General features: G+C 45.0%; 1 protein-coding gene across 2 annotated transcripts in view; it reads left to right on the top strand.

Moving 5' to 3' along the window:
* Window positions 1-3,266: 3,266 nt before the first annotated feature.
* The window catches only part of PDZD2 (PDZ domain containing 2), a 230,729-nt gene continuing 213,584 nt past the window's right edge, over window positions 3,267-20,411 (top strand). For both annotated transcript variants that reach the window (XM_083702529.1, XM_083702530.1), the window contains exon 1: window positions 3,267-3,605. The gene's annotated coding sequence lies outside the window, so the exon portion shown is untranslated. The remainder of the gene's footprint in view (window positions 3,606-20,411) is intronic.

Consider the following 20,411-nt stretch of genomic DNA (forward strand, 5'->3'; position numbering starts at 1 on the left):
CACCTGTCCCTCTTTACCAGCCTGACTCATCTCTGCATCTTGGTCTCCCTCTCCTCCTGCTTCTTCTTCTTCTTCTAGATTTCTCTCTGCTACAGATGCTCACAGCTCACTAAACGCTGTCACCACTTCAGCTTCTGACATCTCCCAGTCTTTTCCCTTTTCTCCTTTCTTTTATTGGGGGTTCCCCAGCTGGTTTCTCCCACCATTCCTCTGCATCCAATCAGTCCCTGATAGCAACGGTTCCCAGCTAGCTTCAAAACGCTCTTTGCTGGCCAAATCCAGATGTTCTAGGCTGTCCCCTTTCAGCCTCCCGTCTTGCAGGTTGGTAGCTTCAGGTATCTTTCACTACGGTCTTTTTGTGTAGCTCAGTGCAGGCCCAATGAAGTAGGTGGGAACACCTGTTCAATAGGAACTAGCAGGCAGAGGAAGAAAGAGACATATCTTTGCTTGGCACAATATCTAAATAACCCGAATGAAGCTTTGCTTTCCTCGTCTCAGCATTCCTACTGTATTAGGCCCACTACTTAAACGCAGTGTGCGAGAATCAATTTTCTCTTTGTGCAGAGAGTGGCTTCACACTTTCAGATGAAAATTGCTAACTTTTCAATGAGGAGGTAGATAATAGGCCGAAACTATTGCAGCGTTGAATTCAGGAATACAGAGCCAGATCTTGCTCCTCTTGATGCCAGTGGCAAAACTGCCATAATGAGGCAACTATAATTTGCTGCCAAGACATTATTAGAAATTCAGTAGATGGTTATTATTATTCACAAACCTAGCAAGAGAGTCAGTAATAGCTGTCACCATTAGAAATGTAGCCAAAGGAACAATTCTTTCTAAATGTCTAGCTTCTGCTTCCTTTGGAAATGGAAATGTGCTTTGAAGTGCCACAGTCACCCACCTGTAACAGTGCCAAAACTTTCGTAAGCCTAGAAACATATTATTAGATTTCACCTTTGCCGTGCTTTCGTCTGTCCTGCTGTAGCTAGTTACCTGTGTGTTTCCAGTCTTCCAAATTCTGCACAATGGGAGTTTCATTCTTTTTAAATTCAGCACCACTAACTCATACCAGTTTTTAAAACAGCAAAGTAAATTCGCCTGAAGTTGTTTGAAAGTGATAAGAAAATATAAACCTACATGGATCGCCTTGCTAGGCTGGATTTTCTAGGCCAGATGCCTGCAAGGCTGGGTTGGGAACCATGGATTCTGATCCCAGTTCTTGCTCAGTGGATGTACATTGCCATCATCTACAGGGATCATCATACTAGTAATTGAAAACATCTTATTGCAGGTAACTTATCTTTGGATTAACACCAAGGATTAAAAGGACCACAACCCTCACATTATAGCATTGAGAAGAGAGACTTGAGAAGAACCCAAATAAGATTCTTTGAAGTATGGTTCTAAGGCTATATTTAAGGTTGTTTGGTGCCCATGGTCCAAAATGTTTTATTAAGCTTTTTAGCATTAATTGAAGGGGGGAAGCAGTGCAGACCTAAGACATAATGTTGCTGGAAGCTGGCACAAACACCAAGGCCAACATTTTAAAAAGTTTTGCTGCACCATTCAGACGCCAGTTCTCTCTCCTCCAAAAAATAAATAAATTGTATGGTGGTTCTTGCAAGGTCATTGGGGGGGGGATGTAAATATATTTAGTTTTTAAGTCAGCCTTGGAAAAAAATGGAACTATCTAACCCTTTTAAAATTGTGGTGATATAATAAAAAGTATGGAGGCAGCATTCAGCACAAATTGCTCAGTTAAAAGTGAGCATGCTCTTGGCTTCCTGGAGCCAGCCAAAACATTCAAAATATTGGTATAAAAGAGAAGCACCAGGTACACCCCCCCCCCAAATTTATTTAAAATTGGAGAAATTTTATTTTACACCCCCCCAACTAAAATAGAAGTATTATTTAAAACCAATTAAGATTAAGTAACTTCAAAGCACTTGAAATGCTACCAGCATTTGGGTTTGGGCTGTTCACTGTCTCACCTGCCCCCTCCAGCCTGTGATCTCGGAGGCTTCCTCTCTGGTACGTTTCTGACCGCCAGCAGCTTCCAGACAACTCATAAGCATCTTTGTGCTGCTGAGAAACTGCTCAGAGAATGGCACAACCCCCTTGGAGGCTCTGAACATGACTATGGCAAGCCTCAGATGTTATCGAACCCGAAGTGAAAAGCTGTACGGATTGATGGACGGATTCTGCTCTGGACCACGCTGGTATGTTTTAAAGAAATGACTCGGAGAGATAGAAATGGGAGGCAAGAAAACTGTGCCCTATATAGAACCTGCTGCCGAAGCAGCTACTTCATTTTGCTCTGATGTCAAGGCTGGCCCTAAGAGAAAACTTCAAAGTGGGGTGGGGGGAGAAGCAGGGATGCCACCCATTGCCCATGCAAGGAGATGCCCTCTGACCCTTACACCCTTGGCATAGTGGCTGATCCGGATCAGGGAGGCTCAGCCTGTTGAGTTAATTAAGCCAGGCTGGCAATGACAAAGTCTGAGCCTTCCTGTTTCCAATCAATACCAAACCCTCACAGCGCACACCCAGAAGTATTTTTGGCAGCCAGCCTAGCGGAGAGGAGGGGGTGACCCAGCCGCCCTCGAGAGCAGGCCTGGCAGAGGCCCAGGCAGGGGAAATGGAGCCTCCCATCGCCTCCGAGTGCCTGCAGTTCCCGCAGGGATGTGCTGCGGATTTAATAATACCTGTGTGACAATGTCATCCTTCAAACGAGGTGAGTGCCATCAATTATTCCCTGCATACTAAGTGATGGAATTAAAGCCCTAAGCTGTTCACAGCTTGATCCCGCTGTGCTTGCATGTTGCAATTTCATTTTTATTTTTTAAGGAGGGGAAAAATGAGAGAGAAAAGTCCACGTCTCTCTTCACAGTTTCTTGGCGCTTTGCCTTGTTGGTGAAGCAGCTGTCACGTCGGGGAAAACAGACGTGGCCTCCCGGAGAGGGAGTCTCACAGTCCACACTCCCTGCTCAGCAACTTCCCAGCAACAAGGGAGAGTGAGGAAATCTCTGTCGCCTTCTCCTCTTTGCAGCCTCGGAGGAGACTTTCAGAATAAGTGTGATGCAGCCACTCATCATTCATTCATATATTCATTCAGTGGGTACAGAGCGCGGCGGCAGCGGGGGAACACCGGCCCTGACGCGTCACTCGGAGAGGAATGCCCCCAGCCAATGGGGACTCCTCGGCCTCCTCCGCCTTAGAAGGGCCCCGCCCCATGCAAATGAACGGGCGGGGCGCTCCTCATCTTTGAATGAACGCTGGATGCAAACGGGAGAGAAGGGAAGAGCGGGGTTTCCTCGCTCCCTTACCAAAAAAGCAAAGCGCGGCGAGGCAGTGGGGGGCTCTTGGAGCTACGAATCGGAGCTTCTCCTCCCAGCCTATCGCAGAGAAGGGAGGCGGGCGGTTTCCACGGTTCTTCCCCCAATGGTTGCAAGCGGTGCAGCTAAATTGAGAACAACACTAGCGGGAGGACTCGGATTTTTGCTAAAAAAAACAAAAACTAAAACCCAGAAAAACCCGCCTTTCTCCTCCCTGCTTTGAACTGCGAGAATCACAGGCTGCCTCTGGACCACCGGCAGCAGCGGCAGGTGAGAGGGTGGCTTGCGGAGAGCGGGGCGGACAGGGCTGGGGCTTCTAGGGACGGGGGAGAATGGGGGGCTGTGAAAACGCTTGTGGGGTTCTGGAGGGTGTCGAGGCGGCTCTGCCTGGGGGGCTCAGGAGAAGCCAACCCCCGGGACGGATGGCGGCGGGGGGGGGGCAGAGACCCTCACGATCGACCCTCACAGTGAATGCAAGCTGGAAAGCGAGTCCTCCATCTCTCCGCACTCCGCCCCCCTGTTTGGGTTTTGCCCCTCTGCTTTCTGAAGAGGGGCGTGTTCCGTGCCTACATGTGTGAGCGTGGGGGGAAAGTTGTGCCTAAGTCATCTTTTCCCACTGTTGGAGCGGAGGCTGAACTAAGTCTGCCCTCGCAATCATTATTATTTAGACAGAATACTCCTCGAGTTGTTCTCCGCTGAAATCCAGGTCAACACCCTGAGTCTTTCGAAGACTGTCCCAGGCATCCCTCTCTTGCGGGAAGGCAGAGAAGCCCAGCTCTGATTTCAGACGTGTTTCCCAAATCAAGGCGATTTATAGGACTTGCAGGTTTGGGCTCCGCTCCGCTTGTATGCATGTGGTTTTCTTCCTCAGGACGAGCTGGAGAAACGTGAAGAGCAAAGGAACCCGTCTTGGCCCGTAAGGAACTCCCCACCCCCCACCCCCCCAAAAAACCCCCACAGCTGGGCAATAATACTTTAATTAGACCAATCCACTGCCCTAAAATTGCAAGGAAGCTTGTGAGCTCACCCTGGGGGCGGGTGGGATAACCTGGGGGGTGGGAGGCGCTAATAAGAGACAAGGGGGCGGCCGGGTATCGCCGGAGGTGCAAATGACGTTGAAAAGCTGCTCTCACCGGCCCACCAGTTTTGTTGAATGAATTAAACCAAAAAGATTTAACTGGATTTTGAATAAATGTGCAATGTCTTGCTACTGTTTAGAATTCGGTTGTGTCATCACCTTCCTTAGTGGGTCGTGCAAACCACTGTTCTGAATAATGGTTTGTGTTAGGGTAGGGTAGCAGGCACTGGGGAGGTGGGTATGGAGCCGTGGAGCGGGAGGGAGGGGGGTTGGTGGCCCCCAAAAGTTAGGGAGGCTCTGGGTTAGACGTTGAGCAAGCAGAAGGTGTTGGGAAGGGAAGATGCCCCAGTCCAGGCTGGTTAAAAGTTCTGGAGGGCTGGGCGCCTCCCGGTCCAGGGCCCGTCCCTTCGGCTCCCCGCCCAGCCGAGGAAAACCACGAGGTCGCCCAGCGGAGAACTTCAGCTGCTGAGGTTTGTCAAGAGAGCCGGACCGCAAAGGAATGGGTGGGTGGGGTGCAGGAAGAGCTGCCTTTCTCTGCGAGAAGCCGAGCGGCCGCCTCTTTGCTCAGAGCCGGCTAGGCTTTGGAAAAGTTGCTGGCTCGTTTGCACGTGAGGAAGCGGTTCCGTTCCCTGGGCGGGACACAGCGGCGGAGCGCCTCCTAGAGGAGCGAGCCTTTCCCAGGTAGAGATCCTTGCTCTGGGTTCATTTGCATAGGTTCTTTTAATTTCCGTGGATTATTTTGTTTCTGAAACAGCCCCGCGCCAAGCTAGCCATTGCTTTTATTCTACAGTATTTTAAATTGGTTTCTTGGTTTAAAATGGATGCTTTCTTCGAGATTCATGCACTGTACAGTAAGGGGTTGGACTAGATGACTCTGGGGGTCCCTTCCCAACACTACAATTCTGTGATTCTATTAAAAAGTTCTGTAGGCTAATTTCCCAACAGCTGAGGAGGGGGTTTATGAAAAGCGTAGAATACTGTCAGAGTATAAGTGGTACCTCAGGTTACATACGCTTCAGGTTACAGACTCTGCTAACCCAGAAATAGTACCTCAGCTTAAGAACTTTGCTTCAGGATGAGAACAGAAATCATGCTCCTGTGGCACAGTGGCAGCAGGAGGCCCCATTACCTAAAGTGGTGCTTCAGGTTAAGAACAGACCTCCAGAACGAATTAAGTTCTTAACCCGAGGAACCACTGTATAGCCCTCCCAGAATGGCTCACCTGGCAATGCCTTCATGGAGTCCTAGCCAGTGAAATTTTACTCAGAATAGACCCGCTGAAATGGAAACATGTAACTTAGCCATGCCTAATTATTTTGATGGGTCTTCTCATGAGCAGAATCAGCACTGGCTACAACCCATGGTCTTTTCTGCACCGGCTGAATAACTTTTTGTTCACCACCCAGGCCTTTAACAGGACGTGTTTTACAGACTGGGCTTCTCAGTTCTGTATTCGAATTCTAAAGTACCGTAATATTGATGCAGTCAATCAACATCAGTTCCACAGTTGCTCCTAAAGGTATCACTACAAGAGGAGGCTCTGTGGAGGTGGTGGTTGAGGATGGGTCAAAGTGTGGGATCTTGGGAAAGTGACAATTTGGGCACATCATACATTTCAAACTCAGGACTTCCCCCAAAGAGTCCAGGGGACTCTGGTTTGCTCCTCATAGAGCTTCAGTTCCCTTCCTCCTTAACAAACTACCAGGATTCTTTGGGGAAAGCCATGTGCTTTAAATAATAATAATAATAATAATAATAATAATAATAATAATAATAATAATTTGTTTATATGACTGAGTTGCTCCAGCCACTCTGGGCAGCTTCCAACAAAATACTGTATAAAAGAGCACTAGACACATCAGACAGTAAAAGCTTCCTGAAACATGGCTGCCTTCAGATGCCTATGGAAGATGTATAATTAGTCATCTCTTTGACATCTGACTGGAGGGCATTCCAAGGGGCAGGTGCCACTACCGAGAAGGTCCTCTTCCTGGTTCCCTGTAATAATAGTAATAATAATAGTAATAGTAATAATACAGTAATAATAATTTATGGAGTTTGGAATGGATGCTGTGTGGCTTTTTAAATGCTAGCAGGTGTATTGAGGCAATGAGTCTCTTTATCAAATATATGAACTGGTATTGTTAGTTGGCAGAGAAATATCTCTATCTAGCCTTTATCTCCCATTATTGAAAAATACAGAGTGTGGCACAGGGAGGAGAGAAAATCAAATCACTGAAGACCAAAGGTCATGAAATGCAAGTAGGGCTGTGACACTTACATGCAAAACACATACAAGGAATTTTAGATAATGCAATCTTCCCGCCTTTGCTATGCTAATTTGACACCTGGAGTGGGAGAGAAGATCCTATCAAGAACTAAATGAATAGAATGAAACTTGAGGATAAGTTCCAGTTCAGCAATTTTGCTCTCAAGTCTCCCTTTGAAACTTTTTGTTACAGAATGAGGTCAGCAGCAGAGTGTCCTGAGAGACTGAAGTCCTCTCCCGATGCTTTCTGAACGTTGATAGTTCTGATGTCAGGCTCATGTCCAATTGTCTCTCCCCTTTGGGTAAGAGAGTTGTTTCTCTCTCTTACTTTCCTCCCTAGAGGAGAGCTGGTCTTCGCTTGGGAGCTAATCCCATACTAGGTAGAAATAGCAGAGAAAGCCTTCACGCCTGTGCTGTGATCTTGGGAGACAGATCAGACACTCTTCCCTGATTATGTAGTCTGGATGAGGGTATGGAAACTTCTTTAAATGATTCCTTTTTTCAGTTATAATTTATTAAGTTTTCAAAAGTTTCAGATATACCCTCCAATACGTAACAGATTTTTCTTCTCTTTTGTCGACTTCCCACTCCATTTTCCATGGCGTTTTTTATTTCTCCTTCTTTGCTGCACCTTATTTTCTCTCTCTTACACCCTAACAACAATACAATAAACTCTAATTCCTTCTGTTGCTCATAGTTCAAATCCTGTTTATGAATTCATCATACTATAATAGTTCTTTAAGTAGTCGGAAAAAATTCTTCCATAAAACAGTTACCATTAGGTTCTCTTATTTTATCTGTTAACTTTGCCAATTCTGCATAGTCCATCCTTTTACTTATGCATTCTTTTTTGGTGAGCACTTCTTCCTTCCATTTTTGTGCATAGAGGATCCTAGCTGCTGTTGTTAGAATAATAAACAGCCTAATCATCTTGTTTGGAACTTCTGTCCCAATAATTCTTAAAAGGAGACTCTTAAACTCTTGGTTGTAGTTTCGAGCCCCACTTTGGGCAAAAGATTCTTGTGCTGCAGGGGTTAGATGACCCTTGTGGTCCCTCCCAGCTTTACAATTCTATGATTCTTCCCCTGATTAGAGTCTGGAAGAGTGCATAGAATCTACTTAGTTGCTTGTACAGTGGTACCTTGGTCCTCAAACTTAGTCCGTCCCGGAAGTCGGTTCCAAAACCAAAGCGTTCCAAAACCAAGGTGTGCTTTCCCATAGAAAGTAATGCAAAATGGATTAATCTGTTCCAGACTTGTAAAAACAACCCCTAAAACAGCAATTTAACATGAGTTTTACTATTTAATGAGACCACTGATCTATAAAATGAAAGCAGTAAACAATGTACTGCAGTCAGACAATCAATCAATCAGTAGCTGAACTGGGTTCCACACAGTCACAAAAAAACAAAAACAAAAAAGAGCCACAAAAACTCATAATAAATAGCAAAAACAGACTGACCTCAGCGTAACACTCAAAACGGAAGTGTTGCACTCAAATTGGAAGCGTAACACTCAAAACGGAGCACATTCAACTTCCAAAAAAAGTTCGCAAAAGGAACACTTACTATTACGTTTGCAGTGTTTGGGTTCCAAGTTGTTCTTGAGTACCTAGGCGTTTGAGAACCAAGGTACCACTGTAATCTCTTGTGAATGGTTGAGTGTTGGCAGTTCTACTTCAGTGGCAGACTCTGACCTACTCCTGAACCACAGCTCCCATCATCCCTGATCATTGGCCATGGGGGCTGGGGCTGTTGGGAGTTGGAGTCCAACCCCATTTGGACGGCACCCTATTGGCTTTGCCTGGTGCAGCAGCCCTGTCTACTATGCACCCAAGCCGCCTTTTCATTAACTCACAGTTAGTCATAGATGGACCTATTGGCTTTTGTGGAACTGCACATTGCTCAAGAACTCCCAAAGCCACAAATCTCTAGAAACAAGAAGAATGACAGGATGACCCAAATTGTGCAGCTTTTATTTGGGTAATTAGAGAATTTATTATTGTCAAGGACAGCATTTCTTGAACCCACTGAAGTGCTGCTTTAAGAAAGTATTCATTGTTGGCTGCTAATTTGTGCTGTTGGTTGTTGCTCTTATCTAGAGTCTGCAGTCTTGTACAGGTATGGTTTTCCCCTCTGTTGTAAATATTGATGCAGAAATAATTTGTTTTACAAATTGTTGCATGCTGTTTTGGGAGAAAGGCAAAGTAGGCTTGAAACTCGGATAGGGAAGAAAGTGACTGAAGCAGATTCCAGAGCAGTTTATATTTTTTCACACCTACAAATTGTAGGTGTGAAAAAAACCCCTGCAAGCCAATGATATGCGTGTACATTTTCTTCCTTATAATAAAAGCAGCCCAGTGTGAATTGAGATTCCCTCCCCAGTGTGTTAGCTGAGATTCCCTTCCTGCTCCTCCATGGGAGAGATGGGAAGACTATGCAGGCTGGGGGGGGGGGGGGCTCATGATTAGGAGTTATGATAATAAATCAGAATGCATGGCAGAAATGTTCTACTCCTCTGAACTTTTGAGTCTGAATAGTTTTCTCTGTAGACATCAAGCCCAAAACCTGCTTCATCCCCACACCTTTTGTTTGTAAATGAATGCTGAGATTGTTGAGAATCCAAATAACAGATTCCACATGGAATTCCATCATTTATGGCACATGAGATTACAGTGGTACCTCGGGTTAAGAACTTAATTCATTCTGGAGGTCTGTTCTTAACCTGAAACTGTTCTTAACCTGAAGCACCACTTTAGCTAATGGGGCCTCCTGCTGCTGCCGCCCCGCCGCCGGAGCACGATTTCTGTTCTCATCTTGAAGCAAAGTTCTTAACCTGAGGTAATATTTCTGGGTTAGCGGAGTCTGTAACCTGAAGCGTATGTAACCTGAAGCGTATGTAACCTGAGGTACCACTGTATAGGGGAGGGTGAATCCAAGCATGGTTCTTTTTTTTTAACACCAGTCCCTTAGTTCCTGGTTACCCACGCTGAGAAAAGATTTCTGATGCTGTCGTAAATATCACCGAGCAAAAATTTCTGATCTCGAAAGCTTGTCTTTAATTCCTCCTGGCTTTATTGTTATTTTTAATTGCAATCAATATTGTCAGATCTACTGCATTGCACTAGAAATCTGGGTTGGAAAAATGTTACCAAACTGAAAATGGGTTAGTGGTTGTGTTTTTGTTTTTAAAAGGAATTACCTTTGACTCTTCTTTGTGCAGCGACCTAATAAAATCGGACAGCATGAAACATCTGGCAGCTTTTTTCATGGGTAAAATGTAGTTCAGTGTGTCATTAAGGTACATCACTCGACAGGGCTTGCTATGCGGTGCTGTAAGCTTAAGAGGAAAAAAGAGCAAACAAAACTAATAAAAGGCACCACATTCAAGGAAAGCTGACCTTGAAACCTAGAAATCCAATTCAGTGCATTGCAGAAAGATTGTGTGCATTTTGAATTTGACGTATGAAGTTCAGGCCTTGCAAGTCTCTGTGTCTACCTAAAAGGAACCATTGAATGGCTTGGCTTCCATTCATAAGCATTGTTTACCTGTGGATCTTTGTGTGAAAAGGGAATGATAGTAGGCAATCTTATAAAGGAACATAAGCAGCTCTGTTATACAGAATCAGACTGGTGCTCCATCTAGCTCAGAATTGCCTGCGCTGACTGGCAGCAGCTACCCAGGGTTTCATACTGGCAACGTTCACAGCCCTACCTGCAGGGTAGGCCCAAAGTGTTAAGTTGTGGGTGAACATATCAAACGACACAGCGATTGTTCAAACAGCTCTTGTTTATTCACAGGCCAGAACAGAACTGAACTGAAGGGTTCAGCCAGCCTCCTTATATAGGCTCCACTAGAACGCAACAGTAACCATTTTCTTAAACTATGCAATCACTGAACGTCACTTTCGATCCCTTATTTGCATATGTGGACCTGAACTATCTACAGTATCCCCCTGCTGGCCCAGGGTGAGAACTTCAGTACATAACACAAAGCTCCTTGACCTGGGGTTCGCATAACTCCATATCCTCCAACATTTCTCCAATGAAAATAGGGACGTCCAAAAGAGAAGTGGGATGTTCTGGGATCAGAAACCAGGATGGCTTCTGTAAATCCAGGACTGTCCCTAGAAAATAGGGGCACTTGGAGGGTCTGAAAGCCTATGAAAAATGTTAAATGCACTTTCTCAAAACGGTTTCTAGGCCATGTTCACAAGATGTCCCCTGAGTCTTTTAAGCTTGGATGGCTGCTTAAAAGCAAAACATTTCTACCCATATGGGAAGCACAAGGTCCCCAATTCAAGCCTGTGAACCATGTGTTTGTTCAACAAGACTTGAGAGATGGCTTTGGCTCCACTTCTTTAAAGCCGAGTTCTTCCCTTGCCCCCGAGCCCTTTTGCTTTTGCTGTCTGTGGTAGCTAGAAGAGACTTGGTAATGCAAAACCTGGAAAGCAACATTTCCCTCGTTAGAGTCTTCTTATTGCACCCGCCAGCTGAAACTGGGAGTGCAAATACTTAGATGTTAGTGGGCTGACATACAAGTTCAGCACAGTGGTCATGTTGAGCTTGTTCTTCTGCTGATGAGGATCTTTTTTTGCGTGTTTAAAAAACACTGATTCGTGTAAATATTTTCCTACGTGTTGAGAATTGCCACTGGGGAGAATTCTTCCAGGCTGGGTCTTGCCTTGATGTGATAGTTTTATACCTATAGGGAAGAGTTAGAAAACGAGTAAATCTGGAGAAATCTTCAGAGATTGTAAACCCCAACTATCACCTGCAGTCTGAAATGGAAAAGCTCAATCATGAGGCAAAAAACAAAGTTAAAGGAAAGTGGATAATTTGCATTTGATGCAGTAGGAATCCTGCAACCTGGTTCATGCAGTTGGAGCCTTTTCATAGGCCTGTGGTGTCGGCTGTCCTGTAGCCCTGTGCTTAATTGTAACGGCATGTGGAGAACTAAAGTAAACTCTTACTAGTCATTCACAGTGACAAACCGAAGATACGACTTACTAGGCGTTCCTCCACTCCAGTGTGCCTCCCTTGCAACTCACCCTCCTAGTACATTTGCATAGTTATTTAATAACCGTTGACCACATTCATGGGTTTGCTTCATGACCTAATACTTAAAGAGATTTCACATATGGAGGATGTCTGGTTGTATTTGATCATAGTTGGGGCCTCCATTGATTTGTGTGTTATGTGTGTTTGTGTCTGTATTTCGCTTCTTCACGGATGGATGAAGATGCAATCCTTTTCCGTTCTGGTGCCCTACAGCACAAACTCAGCCTGAAAGCAGCTTTGAGTCTTAAAAGGCCCTGTGTTTTTGCCATGTCACGTATTCTCATAGCCAGCTGAGAAAGCTGCTGTTAAAAATACCTTCTTAACTGTGTTTCTTGGTACAGTGGTACCTTGGGTTAAGAACTTAATTCGTTCCGGAGGTCCGTTCTTAACCTGAAACTGTTCTTAACCTGAAGCACTACTTTAGCTAATGGGAGCACGATTTCTGTTCTCATCCTGAAGCAAAGTTCTTAACCCAAGGTAATATTTCTGGGTTAGCGGAGTCTGTAATCTGAAGCGTCTGTAACCTGAAGTGTATGTAACCTGAAGTGTGTGTAACCCGAGGTACCATTGTACTGAATTTGACAATTGGCATTGCAGTCCTAAAAACACATTTATTTGAACGCAGGTCCTAGAGTGTTGAGTGGAACTTTCTGGAATGGTAAGGTGGGCTCCCAGTCCTTCCCTCCCAAGAGTTCAATCTTGTAGGAAATAGTCATACAGAATCACATAACAAGTCAACTGTGTGTGTTAGTGCATAGTCTACAAGGATCAGATAGTTTATTTAGGTAGCTGACACCTTCAGAGGAATTGAGTGTTGGGTGCAAATCACAGTGACTATTGCACTCAGGTCCCGTTTACAGGCTTCTCAATAGACATCTTGTCATCCGCTGTGAGAATGGGATTCTGGACTAGATGGGTCTTTGGTCTTGTGTTCTTAGGAAATGTAAACGTTCAGTTCTAAACTATTCATATATGTACCGTGACAGAGAATCACTGTGCTTCACATGCATTGACAAATGCTGTCTCTCTCATGGTACTTGTTCTGCATATGTCTCTCTCCTGTCCAAACATAAAAAGGTCATACTATGGTTCACCCACCCACCCACCCATTCAGGTTGGTATTGTCTGCTCTGATTTGCAGCAGCAGACTGTTCTGACTGAGCTTCAGCCAGGGGTTGAGGGGTATTGAACCTTGGATCTTCTGCATGCAGCACAGCATGGCTAGTGGTCAGGGCTGATGGGAGTTGTAGTCCTACAGGAGGACATCATGTTGGTTACCCATGATGGTGCTGAGTAGAAATGGTTTGCAGTGTGTGTGCGTGTGTTGTGGTTGCACTTGCGTGCTAACGAAGATGATTGCTTTGTCATTGAAGAATGTTACTTTTCCCGTGCTGTAAAGCAGAGCTTTCAAGTTAAATGGGACAGAGGAAGCTTGTGGTGTCACTTGTTTCTGCTTTCCAGAGAGTGATCTTGACACAGAACCTTGAACTTGGTGGGGAAACTTAGGCAGAAAGCTTGCAAGATGCATTATTAATGACATAGCAACCCTCTGTGCAGAGGAGTTTCTGCACATTTGTGACCTGGGTTTAGCAGTTCTGATGCCTAGTTAAAGGAGATGAGGTTCAGAAATTAACATAATGCGCAATTTGCAATTGATGCCTTGCTAAAGAAGTGATTTTCTGCTAAATGAAGAGACTAAACAACAGTAAATCACTTCTTTAGCAAGGTAACAATCGCAAATTGTGCTTTATGTTAGTCTCTTCATTTAGCTTCATGCAGGTCTGACTCTGTGCTCTGCTTCAGTCTTCCAAAGTCTGAACTGATAATGAGACTGAAGGGGAGGGGAGGGACAGTGAAGGGTTCTTGTGGTGGTTTTGATCTCTATAGTGTGTTCTCTAATAAGGTTAAGTGCGGCTGGTGAATGTTGTATGTATATGGATGTTAGCTTGTTAATAAAATAGCTGTTTTCAATGACTTCTTCGAATCTGGAACTTCATACTGAAAACAACACATGGTACCAGAAGTGAAATACATTGTGTGACTGAACTCTCCCATTGATTTAAGCACCAACTTTTCCCTCTGTGTCTCCCCCTTCTCATGCTCCCCTACCTGGACTTCATGGAAATCCAGAACTGTGATGAAGCGCTACAGATCCTTCAATGCAGGGGGTGGTGAGGAAGGAATGTGTGATGCCACTCTTACATTTTTATTATATGGAAAAGATATCTATGTTATCAGGTTAAGAGAATACTTTGCCTAACACAATGCTTCATGTGATCTTGACCAGGAGGTCTTATTACTCTGAGTAGTTAGAATATTCAACAGCATAATGCTATCCCACCGCTTTTAGGTAATACTTTCTTCATGTTTTACGAAGTCTACTTCAGATGACTAATAAGAACATCCATGTGAAATGTGATTAGGCTAATTTTCAGCTCTCTCAGCATGAAGGCAGATGGAATACTCTAGTACACAGCAGGCCAAAGTAACTACTTCAGCATTTTAGGGATCTGTCCAAAATAATTAATAATCTCAAATTGGGGAAGAAGTCATATTGACCTTATGCTGGAGAGAGTGGTGTGGAGCTGAAATCTTGCTGATTCATCACATTGCATGTATCTATAGGCTGGAAATAGAGCAGTAGGACTGTAGCATTGTTTGGAACATAAGATGATGCTGAGGAGTGTTTTGCATGTTACTTAAGCTCTTGCGTTTAGAAGATGCTGGAGGTTCTGTTTGTATACGTACCAAGGAAAAGATTGGAGTCCCTAAGATGGCGTCTCCTTTCAGCAACTCCTGCAGACAAGATGGTGCCTGATGTATAGCTCTGCTTTCTTTGGACCACATCAAAGAGGCTGAGGAGGAGGGAGTTGTTGTCTGGGGAGCCCAGGACACACACTTTGTGCACTGTGGAAGGTCCCTTTGGTGCTTCTAATGCAGCTGTTTCACTTCATCTCCGGAGGCACACTCCATTGTCTCTTGAGACAGACGGGAGCCAAATCCAACTCCCACAATCCTTGACATGTTTGGCTGGGGCTGATGGGAATTCTAGGCCAGCAAGATCTGGAGGGCACCTGGTTGCAGGAGGCTCTTCTAAATCATCATCCATAGTGGTTGGAGAGTGTCTCCTACCCTGATGGTTTTTCCCTTTCATAGCACCCAAGGACTACCCAGGTATTTCCTGGCTGTTCTGAGCCAGCAATTTCCCTTCCAAAAGGAAGATATGACCAGTCCTGACTGGCAGGTTTGGCCAGTAGTAACAAACAATAGGCTTGTCCTGGAGATCGTGAGTTGTCACCTACTTTTAAGAAAACCAGCATTCTCTGTTCGATTTGTGCACCAAAACATCAAAAGTGAGCGTTGCTGTTTTGAATTTGGAATTGCCTTGGCCATTGTTTCCTTAAAGCATCTGTGGTCTCTGCATCTTCACTCTTCTGAGCATGTTCACGTGGCTCTAACTTTAAGGGGTTCAGTGTTTCAGATCCCAAACAGGACAGGCGCTCTTTTACTCATCCTGGACTCCTGCCAAATTCTAGACCCCTTTAATTTCTTTCCAGAATAGCATACTGGTCTTAATTGTAAATCAGATGGAAGCAAGAAGTCAAGAGATGCGAAGGAATCCCTTGTTTGTGCTGTTCCCTTTGTTGTAAGGATTTTTAAGTAAGAAAGTCATTCTGTTCCTTGTCACTTGTGGCTTTTCCCCTTTTTTCTGGAGTATCTCCCTCGCAGATTCTTTATAAAGAACAGACGGAGCTAAACCTTCCAGTCTGAAGTCTGCACAGTATCATACTGTCTAAGCCAACTTTTTATCTTCCTGTCTAAGGATTAAACGGCTCTCAACAGTCTGACTTTTTGTGCTACCTGCCTGCGGTGGTGCACGTCTAACAGACTATCCCCCAGCCACTCCCACCTCCCCAAATACAAACACGCCTCCCTTCTTTGCCTACTCAATAATGGAAGAAGAGTGAAATCACTGGTGGAGACCAGCCTCCTTATCACAAGGCTAAAGGCTTGGATTAAAAGTCTGTCTGGCTGGGCTTTTCTGAAGTTGGAGACAGACAATGCTTCTGACAGCAAATGGAACTTAAATGTGAGAGGCTGCTCCTGTTGTGTATGTAGCTCTTTTCGCCTGCTGGTGCCTCTGGGCAAACAGGGATGGCAGGCTTTTGTGAACAAGACAGAAACCTGCTAATCGGAGACAAAATGGGACGTGCATATGCGCCATAAGCTGCAATTCCTTCCTACAGACTGCCTCCAGCTCCCAGGGTGGGGGGTTTGGCAGCCTTATTTTAATTATTGCACGAATTACTTTAAATAAACAATCATCTTCTAGTGCAGTGTTTCCCAAACTTGGGTCTCCAGCTGTTTTTGGACTGCAGTTCCCCTCATCCCTGATCATTGGTCCTGCTAGCAAGGGAGGATGGGAGTTGTAGTCCAAAAACAGATGGGAGACCTGAGTGTTTGGGTTCTTTGCCTTGTACATGCCCTAAATAGGACAGTAAGACTGCTAGGGTGATTGTTTTATCGCTGAATACAGTTGTGAATTATCTCAAGTTGTCTGTTTATCTCAGGCTTTGCATTGTCACAGATTGTGCTTGTTCTGCATTTAATAGCCATTTGACCCCCTCTAACAACTCCCCCTCTATACCTATATGCATGTATGAGAGACAAGGCGGGTGGGGTTACAAGCCATTCTGGACCAGACCAAAGGGACATCTTTTCCAGTATCCCGTTTTCCAGATGTCTATGGGAAGGGCCACAAACCAATTGCCCCCTCTTGCTGCTGTTCTGCAGTGACTGGTAATTCAGAGGGATGCTCCCTCTGAACCTGGTAGCAGTATATAGGGGTGGGACAACAGCTTAGTGCCAGAGTATCCACCTTTCTTGTAGAAGGTCCCAGGTTCAATCCCAGCATCTCCAGGTAAGGTTTAACATGAGTCAACAGTGTGATGCAGCAGCAAAAAACCTAATTCTATTCTAGGCTACCATCAATGAGAGCCAGCGTGGTGTAGTGGTTAAGAGCGGTAGACTCGTAATCTGGGGAACTGGGTTCGCGTCTCCGCTCCTCCACATGCAGCTGCTGGGTGACCTTGGGCCAGTCACACTTCCATGAAGTCTCTCAGCCTCACTCACCTCACAGAGTGTTTGTTGTGAGGGAGGAGGAGAAAGGAGATTGTTAGCCGCTTTGAGACTCCCTAGGGTAGTGATAAAGCGGGATATCAAATCCAAACTCCTCTTCTTCTTCCCAAGCCTTAGTAGCCTTACACATGCCAACTAAGGGGAATGCTCCATGCATTTCAGTTGGAAAAGTTATGCCGTGACAAATTGGTTACATTCTGAAGGTGGTTTTTTGTATACTGTACATAATTTGTATTGTAAATCACCTTTCTGTTCTAAAGCAGAAGGTGGAGGAAATGGATAGCAAATCAATTGATTACCAAATGCTCTCTATATCACACAATCAAATTAGTTAGTCTTTAAATTCACCCATGCTTCCCACAGCCTTTTTAAAAAATTCATTCATCTCTTTGCTTGGATATCCATCTCTATCAAACGGTGATCAGTCTTGCTGGAAGAGATGCATTTTCCTTTTCTCATGACAGAATTGGTTTCTGAAGTGGTTTGCATTCCTCTGTTCCATTTTCATAAATGGCAAACCCTGGTGTTTGCAGAAATAATAATTTACTAGCCTACCAGTCCTCTACTTGCAATTTACTCCAGTTGTTAGCTCTGCAAGTCCTTTAAAAACAACAACATTTAGTTGGGGAGGCAGACATGAGCTTAGTACTATCTGTGAAATGAGATTGGTAATCACAGATAGAATTTTCCTAATTTTTCAACAATCTATTGTGCATTCTTCACCTATGCAACACCACCATTCAAAGTCAGCATTTGAGGTGCTTTGGCAAAGTTTAATCTGTTTAAATCAATTGTAATGTTTTTTGTTTAGTCGTGTCCGACTCTTCGTGACCCCATGGACCAGAGCACGCCAGGCACTCCTGTCTTCCACTGCCTCCCGCAGCTTGGTCAAACTCACGTTGGTAGTTTTGAGAACACTGTCCAACCATCTCGTCCTGTCGTCCCTTTCTCCTAGTGCCCTCAATCTTTCCCAGCATCTGGGAACTCTTTGTGACCCCATGGAAATATATATATAGTTTACATTAAATGGAATGCATTGATACTGTATCCCATGCCCTGCAATTCAGAACTATGAACCTACAGTATTGGGGATCCATTTTTAAACCCATTGGAAATATGCAGGCCCATGCAGAATTTAAACCTATTGAGTAGCTGGAAGTGGCACAAACTGCTGCGGTCCTGAGTTTGAAAGCAAGGCTTTGTTGTGGACGCGTCACCAATATGGGCTTTTGCGGCTTGGATTAAAAGGAATTAAAAGATTAATCTGTGCCCAGTCTGCAGAGAACAGCTCTTTGTATGCGTCAGGTGGTTTTCCATGCCACAGGTATTTTTAAAATTGGCCCCATAAACTAGTAAGAATTCCTGTGAACTAACTGACCCCTTTTATGTAAAACAGCTTTAGGAGCTGATAATGGCACTAAACACAAAAGATCTAAACTGTTTAGTTTTGCAGTTTTCCCCATGGCTGTCCTGGCTACTGGACAAATAGGACGCTGTAAAGAGTCTGTTTAGTCTGAACTATATCTTTTTTTTTAAGAGAGTTAGCATTCCTGGCATTAGGGTTTTTTAAAACCTGTTTTCCACTCCATGTTGTGAGATGCTAACTATGGAACGCTAACTCTGTGAGGGGTTTTGGCTTCCAGATTTGTACTGAGATAACTGCTTTTAACATAAAATAACTTGCCTCAATGACAACAACAACAACAACTTTATTATTTGTACCCCACGCATCTGACTGGATTGCCCCAGCCACTCTGGGTGACTTCTATCAGATATAAAAACATAATAGAACATCAAACATTAAAAACTTCCCTATACAGGGTTGCCTTCAATATTTTATAAATGTTCTACAGTCATAACTTGGGTTACAGATGCTTCAGGTTGCGATTTTTTGGGTTACGGACTGATAAAACCCGGAAGTACCGGAATGGGTTACTTCCGGGTTTTGGCGGTCGCGCATGCACAGAAGCGCTGAATCATAACCTACACATGCGCAGACGCGCAGCTGTGGGTTGCGAATGCTGCGGGTTGCGAACATGCATCCTGCATGGATCATGTTCGCAACCCGAGCGTCCACTGTATAGTTATTTATCTGATAGGAGGACATTCCACAAGGTGGGCACCACTACTAAGAAGGCTGTCTGCTTGGTTCACTGTAACCTCACTTCTTGTAGTGAGGGAACCGCCAGAAGGCCCTCAGAGCTGGACCTCAGTGTCCGGGCTGAACAATGGGGGTGGAGATGCTCCTTCAGGTATACAGGGCTTTAAAGGTCAGCACCAACGCCTTGAATTGTGCTCAGAAATGTACTTGGGAGCCAATGTAAATCTTTTAGGACCGGTGTGTTATGGTTTCGGCAGCCACTCCCAGTTGCCAGTTTGCCAGCCACATTCTGAATTAGTTGTAGTTTCCGGGTCACCTTCAAAGGTAGCCCCACATAGAACATATTGCAGTTCTATGCCTTCAAATGGAAGATAACCAGAGCATGAACTGTCGAGACAGTGTGCAGGCAGCCAGGTAGACAGCCTCCTTGGATGCAGAATTAACCTGTGCCTCCATGGACAGCTGTGAGTCCAAAATGACCTCCAGCCTGGTCCTTTAGGGGCACAGGTTACTCCGTTCAGGACCAGGGAGTCCCCCACACCTGCCCGCCCTCTGTCCGGCAGAAACAGTACTTCTGTTGGGATTCACCAACCACCAAAGAACAGGTGGCATTGCTCCTCCTGCAGCTGATGGTGCGAAAGGGTTTCGGCTACAGTTGTTGGGAGGAACCTTAGAGGCCACGTAGTCTGACCCCCTGCTCTGCGCAGGATGCCGATGAGGGTTCAACATATGCACGTAACACTACTCAGCCCCAGCCAACGTTACGCATCCGAAATAACAGATGTGGAACAGAAGTGATGGGAGATCTCTGCCGCCTGCTCACCTCTAAATAAAACCATGGAAAAATCACGAAAACACCACAAGCTTCCAGTGACCTCATTCAGAGGAAACAGAAGCTGAGTTTGCCGAAGTCCCCGGGGTCCTCTCTGCCTGGATAACTGGGGCACGCATAATAATATTTTCAAGCCTCCTTCGCCCCATTCATGCTTCCCGTTTGTGGGTATGTGCCAAAAGAAAGAAATGTGTCAGAAGGATTTAGGTTGCTCTATATTTCTCTCTTTCTGTGTTGGTTTTGAGAGGGGGGCGGGCGGGGAGGGCTTTTTGAAAAGCACGATAATGAATGGGCTGATGGAGGACCTGGGTGCCCCAGGCAGCCATGGAGATCACAAAAGTAGTGAACGTAAAGTGCTTTTTCTTCTGTGCTTGGGGAACGAAGTATCAATCAGCCAAGATAGCATTTGTCACCGCTAGATAGGCTCGCTGGAATATTTTTATTAAAACATCACCACCTCCACCACTGCCTCTCCCCCTCCCCAAAGTGTGAGTGAGACTGGCTGTTAACTGAATACTACAATCTGAGTCTCCTGGTGTAAATGCAAATCCGGTAATTATAGATGAGCTAATACGCCGTTCAACTATCATGTTAGTTT

The sequence above is a fragment of the Podarcis gaigeae genome (genome assembly GCF_964106915.1).
Source record: "Podarcis gaigeae genome assembly, chromosome: 11".
Lineage (NCBI taxonomy): Eukaryota > Metazoa > Chordata > Lepidosauria > Squamata > Lacertidae > Podarcis > Podarcis gaigeae.